Source organism: Anomalospiza imberbis, chromosome 5 (genome assembly GCF_031753505.1).
Source record: "Anomalospiza imberbis isolate Cuckoo-Finch-1a 21T00152 chromosome 5, ASM3175350v1, whole genome shotgun sequence".
NCBI lineage: Eukaryota > Metazoa > Chordata > Aves > Passeriformes > Viduidae > Anomalospiza > Anomalospiza imberbis.
The window spans coordinates 51,914,815-51,924,360 of NC_089685.1; the positions used below are offsets into that span (position 1 = coordinate 51,914,815).

Genomic DNA, 9,546 nt, shown 5'->3' on the forward strand with positions numbered 1-9,546 from the left:
ACAGCTCTCTGACTGTATAAAGCCCAAAGGACCTCAGCAACATTATCATTTCTAGAAAACAGACTGGGCAAAGAAATGACAGCCCAGAAATCAGTGCTCCAACTGATTTTTCTAATGCATCAATCTGTTCTCAGGACTATTCCAAGAACAGAAAATATGGCTATTCCTGGACTCACAAACTGAAGAGGAATCACATGAGAAGCACAAATTGGACATGAACCAGATAAACTGATTTAAATCAAGTGGGGTGCACAGATGAAATGTAGGTCTGGATATGTTGAAAAGCCATAGGGAGGAAAAAGAAACCCCAAAGTTTGATAGGCAAAAATATCGTAGAATATCCTGAGTTGGAAGGGACCCACAAGGATCATCCAGTCCAGCTCCTGGCTCTACACAGATACTCCAACAATCCCACCCTGTGCATCCCTGAGAGCATTGTCCAAGCACTCCTGGAGCTCTGGCAGCCTTGGGGCTGTGACCATTCTCTGGGGAGCCTGGGCAGTGCCTGACACCCTCTGGGGGAAAGAACCTTTTCTGATATCCACCCTAACCCTCCCCTGACACAGCTCCAGCCGTGCCCTGGGTCCTGTCCCTGGTCACACAGAGCAGAGATCAGGGCCTGCCCCTCCTCTTCCCCTCGTGAGGAGGCTGCAGAACTGCTGTGAGCTCTGACCTCAGTCTGCTCTTCTCCAGCTGAACGCACCAAGTGCCCTCAGCTGCTCCTTGTATGGCTTCACCATCTCCCTGTCCCTCCTTTGGATACCCTCTAACAGCTTTAGATCTTTCTTATATTGTAGCACCCAAAAATACACACACAATATTCAATGTGAGGCCAACCCAGCCCAGAGCAGAGTGGGACAATCCCCTCACTGGCCCCACCGGCCATGTGCTGGGCCTGGTAAGATCATGACGGAAAAGGATTTTTGGCTTGCTTGTCAAGCTCTGAAAGCTTTGCAAGAACTTTCCTTCAAGAAAGAGCTCCATCTATTTCTACCCATTTGCAGGTGAAATGTGGGGAGCGCCTGTGTTGTCCCTGGGCTGCCTGAAGTGGAAGCTGGAGGCTAATCCAGGAGAACAAAGGTCTCTCAGTCCTTGTGTAGTTCATAATTACAGTTACTAAATATCTCCCCAAATCCTACTGACATCACATATTCACCTGTATATTCAGATATGTTTCCTAAATAATGTCCTCTGAGGAGGAAAACCAGGGAAATCATTTCCCAACCTCATCACTTCAGAGGGGTTACACTGTATGAAATCAGTACCTCAGCAATGAGTGAGGTACAGTGATCTCTCAGTGATTTTTCTCTAGAAAGTCACTTTAAACAAAAGCATCATGTGTCAGTTTTAAACTTAGAAACACACTTCAAAAAATAATGTAGGACTTTTGAATTCAGAGTAATGCAACTCACTGTGTTTCTATAGAGCAATATTTTTTTTTTCTCTAAAATAAAAAATAGACCAGCTGTCTACAATACACATATACTTTCAATATACCACAAAGCCTTTCACTTAAACCTAAAGGTCAATCTGAAGTCTTTTGCAGAACTCTAGGTACTCAGAGATTCTAGAAATTAACTAATTGCTTACTATTTATGCAGAAACCTGTGAAATACCCCTGTAATTTAAAAATGTTAATTTCTTATTTTTGCAGCAATACTAATGATACTGCTTTCATTAAAAATTGCCATCATAAAATCATAGATTCATAGAGTATCCTGAGCTAGAAGGGACCCACAAGAATCACTGAGGCTCTGCACAGGATAGTCTCAAGAATCACACATCCTAATTATACTTCTCCAAAGAAATTGAAATAGTGGTTAATGCAGTAAAAATATCATATGGAATTGCTGACAGATGGTACAGAAGATAGTTCAGATGGACTGAACTATCTTCTATCTGTTTATTTTCAGTCCCTCACAACAGGTATGTCACAACCTAATAGAAACATTTGTACATCAAACAATTAAAAAAATGCCAACCATGATTACCTTAGGCTGGACTCTTTTATGTCTTCTCACTTGTAAACAAGAGTTACTGAAGAAGCTGAAATCACAGCAGTTCTCACTGCTCCTTTCTTGCTTTTCCCATAATGACAAAGCTCCATGTTTTATATCAGTCTCCATTAAATTGTTCTCTTTGTGATTTAAACCTGACACTAGAGTTAATCTGATCCAACCTGTGCCCCTCTGTGAATAAAAGCTTGGGCTGATTGATGATTTTTAGGGTGAGCTGGCTGGAATCAAGCCCCAGGTTGTTTTTCCATGTTCCCCAGCAATGACACAAACCAAACCGAGCTGAACTGGGAAGCTGACGCTCTGTGAAATCTTTGAGGACTTTACACCAGCACAACATGTTTGTCAATTAGGCTCAGCAGCATTGCAAACCCATCCCATGGGGTGCCTCATTTGCTTTGCTTTCCTTCCTTCTGTTTTTTAATTCGTTTTCAAAGACACAGCTGCAGCTTTAGCTCACCTGCTCTGAACATGAACTGTCTAATGAGGGTAAATCCAAGGGAATTCCCAGTGTTATTGAGAATCCCAGCAGTGCCCCTGAGCACCACACTCACAGCTCCCTCTTAGCACTCAGAACTCTTGACAATCTTGGAATGAGCATTTCTAGGTAGTCCTGTCTCTGTTTACACCCTAATCCTCTAGGGACCCCTTAGATATTCCATCAGCAAAATGCCTGCAGCTGGAGCAGCCTCAGCTTGGAATATTAAAGGAACAGACCTCGGCGGTCTTTTATTCAAGTATTCCTGACAGACTCCATGGGGAAATATCTAATGCTTAGTCTCAATTCCTTATTTTCTTTACTTTTCTTGTGAGAATATAAAAATTCATATTTTAAAAATGCAGAAAAAATGCAGACACAAATCTTACTAAAGTGAAAGAAAAATGTTTTAAAAACAGAGGAGCAATGTCAGCCTTGAAACAATAAAGCCATAGTAGGTTAGGAATTAAAAAAAAAAAAAGATAAAAGAGATCTTTAAATCAGCTTTTCTTTTTTAATCATGGCATCATATATTGGCCTGGATTGGAAGGGACCTTAAAGATCATCCGGTTCCACCCCCCCGCCATGGGCAGGGACACCTCCCACTATCCCAGCTTGTTCAGAGCCCCGTCCAACCTGGCCTTGGACACTGCCAGGGATCCAGGGGCAGCCACAGCTTCTCTGGGCACCCTGTGCCAGGGCCTCAGCACCCTCACAGGGAACAATTTTTTTCCCAATATCCAATCTAAACCTGCTCTCTGTCAGTGTGAAGCCATTCCCCCTTGTCGCGTCACTTCAGGCCCTTGTCAAGAGTCTCTCTCCTTCTTTCCTGTGGGTTCCCTTGAGGCACTGCAAGGCCACAACAATGAGGTCACCTCAAAGCCTTCTCTTCTCCAGGCTGAACAATCCCAATTCCCTCAGCTTTTCCCCACAGGAGGAAAACCAGAGAAAAACTTTCTATTTACATGACAGTGCCAGTGAACCATTTAATACAAAAGGCAAATGACAAATGTAATCAGAACAAGTGGATAAATACAGGAATGAACTTTGGCTCTGTAAGTGAACTGCTTAATTGTTACCAGAAAAAGGAAAAAAATCAACCAAACAGCACAAACAGTACCAACAACTAAAAAAAGAAGTAAGTCTGTGGCTTCCCAACATTTTGAATTGGGCTCATGAAAGAAATCACTTCTCTCTGCAAACCTCACTTCACTTATAACCTCAGTCATCACAACTGCAATTACAGGGCTCCTACTAAAAAAACAATGTAAGGACAGTACTATCCATAGGTTTTTAGACAAAATTAAAAACAGATCTATTGATTACATGGAAATATGCAAAGACAGGATGCAACTTCCCAGGACTTCCCTGTGCCTACCTTTTCTTCTAGACCTGCTCTGAGTGTTTTGGATGGTTCTATCTTCTTGCTGAATATGAAGCCCAGGGATTTTGTTTAGGCAGGCTGGACGGCCTTCTGCTGTAATCTACTTTTAGCTCTTGCAAGATGTCTACATTTAGCTGCACACACCAAAAGCCAGTTTTCAGGAGTTCTGCAGGCACTTGGGCATATCAGGAATGCAGGTGCATGCCTGGTGCAGTGACTCACTGCTGTCCACTTCTTCCCACTCCCAGGCAGTGGAGAGCACTGGAAACCCCTGGGATTCAGGCTTCAGGCTGCTGTCTGCACACATGATGTCATGCTGTGTACTCAGACATGTCTTGAACAACGTGCTTGGCCTCCTTTTCTCCAGGCTGAACACTCCCAGCCACTCCTCACAGAACTCACTCTTTAGGTATCTATTTCAGTATCTACATACACTGAATTTTAATACAGTATTCTCAATATATTGACGATAAAAGGACCAAAAAGTCCATGCCTGGCACATGTGTATTGCTGTCCTAAATTAAATAGTAGATTTCAAGTATATATTTTGCCTCACTTTCTCTTTGGGGAGGAGGAATTTATTAGAAATCCTCCCCCAGTGGTGTTTCAGGAGAAATATGTATTTATTAAAAGAGCTCTCCTATTATTTGTAGAAAATATTTTAATAGTACTCTGCTAATGTGCATTATAAATTCTCACATATTAGGGAGATTTCAAAGGAGAACTGTTTCATACACATTACTGTACAAAGAATAATTAGAATTAGAGGATCTCAAGCAGTGCCTTAAAATCTAAACAATTCTGTGACAGAGATATTGCAGTGTCACTCTCACCATACCAGCCCTGTTTTTTCAGGAGTGTTACCACAGCCTTGTCTCACTCTTTGCATAACAACACTCACTTTACACCCTTTATAAGACCTCCCTGTATGTTCAGCTACAGAGTGCAAACTAATGTAATCATCAGGACAGTAATAAATCATATCACATGTTAACAAATGCAGAATTTGCTCATAAATCGATTTTTTCCTTTGCACAGAAGAAATGAAGAGTGTATAGAGGAGCTACTGGCAGTTTGCACTGGGTAACATATTTCAGGAATGATATGGATGAAAATTTGGGAGTTAGGCAGTGTTCCCACTTAGGAACAGGCTGTGATGTGTGGAGGACAGAATGCTTCCCATCAACTTCAATAACACACTTCCCCACTCTTTTGGGAGCAGCTGGAAAAATCTGCCTCCAAATTTCTTTGGCAAGAAAGATGAATCAAAGCAAAAGAGGAAAGGGGAAAGAGGAGCTGATCTCAGACAAGCTCCAAAGGGGATATAGCTCAGTAGGGAATGTCTTCTCCATTTTCACTTATTATTGCAACCTCACTGGGGTAATGAAGGTACAGGGAACAAAGGTGATGGATGAGGAGAATCAGACTTTTCCCCATACACAACCCCCCACCCAAATCAGAGGTGGAAAACACATCTCCTTCTGGCCATGATTCTTCCTAAAATGATCACTTCCAAACTATTCAGTGCTATATATCTCTCTTGCTGGTTTGACTGTTCCCAGGATCTTTGGCAGCTCTTCACATTTGCAGTTCCTCTGCAGGTAGCCCAACTGCAGCCAACTCTCAGTAAATATATCTCATCTGCCTTTGAATTATGGGCAAGATTCAGCCTTCCTAGAACAAGTTTTGTGCAGGTGGAAGTGCAGGTGGAATGGGTAGGAGCACCAGAACCCATCCACGTGGCAGGAAAATGAGCTTAAAAGAGTTTCAGTTAATGGTCTGTCTCTCAAGCAAAACAGCTGGCCTGCCTTCCCAAAACCTGGCAGTAGCTTCATGGTTACATCTCCACAGCCATGTGAACACAGCCAAAGGGAACATTTTTTACAAGGGAATTTAGTTCTACCCAAAATCACTGCAGGACTTCTAGATGTTCTCAGAGATTATTTACAAGGGCATGGAGTGACAGGACATGGGGAAAAGGCTTAAAATTGAGAGAGGAGGATCAGATTGCATATTATGAAGAAATTCTTCCCTGTGAGGATGGTGGTGCGTATTAAAACTCTGTATCCATGTGTGTGAGGACACAGCAGGTTCATCATAATACTCAAAGAATCATAGAATCATGGAATGGCTGGGGTTGGAAGGATCCTTAAAGCCCATCCAGTTCCACTCCCCGGCCATGGGCAGGGACACCTTTCACTATCCCAGCTTGCTCAGAGCCTCGTCCAGTCTGGCCTTGGACACTGCCAGGAATGGGGCAGCCACAGCTGCTCTGGGCAACCTGTGCTTCACTACCCTCACAGGGACAGTGACTCCACCACCTTCTTGTACAGCCCACTGCAATGTCCAATCACCCTTTCTGTGAATAAATTTTTCCTGAAAACTGGCCAGTTGCTGTGTATTTTCAATACAGGGAAGCACCATAGCATTCTAAGTTCCTGGGGAGTTCCATTTATGCCTCTGTCTTCTGGGGCCAATGCAGTTCTCCTAACTTTGTCCTGAATGCATCCCTTTTCCTGACTTAGATATGCTGGGGAAGATCAAGGAATCCCAGAAAAAACTATAAGGCTGGAAGGGACCAGTGCATCATCTTGTCCCACCTCCCTGTTCCAGCTGGGCCATCCCTGAGCACAGGGCACAGGATTATGTCCAGATGGTTCTGGAATATTCTCAGTGAAGAAGATTCCACACCCTCTCTGGACAATATTCAGTCCTCAGTCACTGCCCAGGACAGAAGTTCTGCCTCCTGCCCAGGTGGAACCTCCTGGGATCAGTCCCTGCCCGTTCCTCTGGTGCCACTGCTGGGCCCCCAGAGCAGAGCCTGGGCCCTGCTCGGAGCCCTCCCTGCAGACAGGGACACCCAGGGCTGAGGGCCCCTCTCAGCTGGGGCTCCTCTCGAGGCTGGACAGCCCCAGCTCCCTCAGCCTTTCCCTGCCAGAGATGCTCCAGGCCCTAAATCATCTCTGCAGCCTCTGCTGGCCCCGCTCCAGGAGCTCCATGGCCCTGCTGTGCTGAGGAGCCCAGAGCTGGACACAGCGCTCCAGATGTGCCTTGCAGGGCTGAGTAAGATTTGCCCATTCTTACATTTTTGACTTACAGGCAACTCTGTTCCTTATGAAATTGTGACAGAGACTCAGAATCAGCTGTGAACCCCACTCACAAAATGCATCAACATGACTTTTACCCAGGGAGGGGCTAACTTATGCTCGAGAAAAATTATTGCAAACATCTGAAGAACTGTATGTTAAAGCTTATAACTGAATTAAATAATGCAAGAATTACAAGTCACTGATCTGTGAAAATGTATTAGAGTGAGGCTGTGTTGTTAATACTTCACAAAAGTTAAGATGGTTAAGGCTTATTAAATTCCTTTTTGTTTTTCTCTTCTTGATATTTTGCTCACACTTGTCATCTGACCCTCTGACATGCAAATACTTTGCAAATACAAGTGATAGCCACAGAGCTCCACTGCACTGGAATGGTAACTTGATGTTATTATGCCCTCTAATGTTGACTTCCTACATAGTTACAGACTTTTAACATTCTAAAAAATATCACCTATCTACTAACCTTTATGTTGGGATGGGGTTCACAAGGTATTTCTGAAAGAACTGCCTGATTATAACTCTTTAGAACCTTCAGCTTAATGAATCCTGCAAAGATAATAAAATGAAAGCAAGACTTACACAGATTTACTGGAAGTAAAAAAAAAAGCGTAACAAATCTCTCATCTGTTCAAGGAGGCAAACAGAAAGAGAATCTGTCATCTTTGGCTCTACAAGATGGTCTATCACCAAGCAGATAAATATCATCTGGGTTTCAATCAGTTCTATTTCTCATGATTTCTTTGTACATTGGAGTACTGTAAATGTCCCCAAGGGCTGTCAGTATGAAAAAGAATTTGGTGAAGGAATTGAGATGCCTGAGCATTAAACAGAGCTTTAATACACTAAGGACCCTGTAGACTCTTTTACACTCAAGGCCAGTTAAGTCCTTCCATGCTCTTATTCAGCTGATGCTAGAAAAAACTAACCTTTAAATTTTGAGCTACATTCAAAAACAATTTTTAAAAAAACCAAACAATGAGGGAAACTACAAAACGCAAGAAAAAGAAATTTCAGTTTTTTAATATCCCAAATGTACAGGAAAAACTCATGGTCCAAGTCTTCATTTAAATGTACACAAGTGTTATAAATATTGGGGTTGTGAAGACAGGTTCAGCACAGCAGAAACAGCCTCAACCCAAAAAAGGTTTTTTTTCATCACAGCTTTTTGGCTGGTTCTCAAGAGAACAATGTCACACCTGAGTGGAGACAGAACAGAAATTCTTTGTAAGCAGCAGGACGAAGTGTTTTAAATGCAAAGAGCAGGGTTTTGTTCAGACGGTCACCAGAAGTGGTAACATCCTGTTTTCATCTTTGTGGTTTGCACTGATACACTTCGAGTCTGTTGGGTTAACGAAAGTTGGGACAACAAAAGTGATCTGACATGAAAGGCAGAAAAAATCTATCTGCTCAGAGCAAATTACACCCAACCCCTCTGCTGAAAATTAAAGAGCAGTTTATGGAATTCCTGATGCAACGATCTCAGGAAATGGCATCTGGGCATTTTTGTTTCTATAAGAAAAATAATGGGAAAGTATTTGTTTCCCCTCTTAAATCCCATATCTCTGAATAAGCATTAAGATACATCTTTTCATATTAACAGAATATTTGAGAATAACCAATACAGACCTGGGAAATTAAGGTTTTGGACCTTTTGAATTACAGAAGGAAATAATCACACACTTAAGAGGTTCTGAATCAAAACTAAATTCTGTTTTCTTCAGAAATAATGGAAGCTGTAGCAGTGATCTTTGCCTTATGATAACCTGATTGATAATGCATCAGGAGCAAACAAACAACCTATCAGCAAGGAATCAGTGAACCCATTAACAGAAGGCTTTGCAATGGCATGGATTACACCTGAAGGAGGAGATGTCATCCAGAGGGACCTGGACAGGCTCCAGAATAGGGAATCTCAGAGTGTTTAACAGGACCAAGTGCTGGTGCTGCACCTGGGTCAGAACAGCCCCTGGGATCAATCCAGGCTGGGGATGAGCAGAGGGAGCAGCCCTGGCAGAAGGACTTGGGGGTGCTGTGGGGAGAGCTGGCCCTGCCCCAACCCAGAACCCCCCTGTGCTGGGCTGCACCCAGAGCCCCAGGGCAGCAGGGCAGGGGGGATTCTGCCCCTCTGCCCCGCTCTGCTGAGACCCCCTTCCCTGCAGGGCTGCATCCAGCCCTGGGACCAGCACAGGAAGGACAGGGAGCTGCTGGAGCCAGAGCAGGGACACCAAGGGGATCAGAGGGATGGAGCAGCTCTGCTGGGAGGAAAGGCTGAGGGAACTGGGATTGTTCAGCCTGGAGAGGAGAAGGCTCTGGGGTGACCTCAGTGTGGCCTTGCAGTGCCTGAGGGGAGCCCACAGGAAAGATGGAGAGTCTTGACAAGGGCCTGGAGTGACAGGACAAGGGGGAATGGCTTCCCACTGACAGAGGGTAGGTTTAGATGGGGTATATGGAATAAATTGTTCCCTGTGAGGGTGTTGAGGCCCCTGGCACAGGTTGCCCAGAGAAGCTGTGGCTGCCCCACCCCTGGCAGTGTCCAAGACCAGGCTGGATGAGGCTCTGAGG

At 44.0% G+C, this 9,546-nt stretch overlaps 1 protein-coding gene across 1 annotated transcript in view; it reads left to right on the forward strand.

Moving 5' to 3' along the window:
* Window positions 1-9,546, forward strand: part of FERRY3 (FERRY endosomal RAB5 effector complex subunit 3) — a 360,837-nt gene that overhangs the window by 324,150 nt on the left and 27,141 nt on the right. The window lies entirely within an intron of this gene.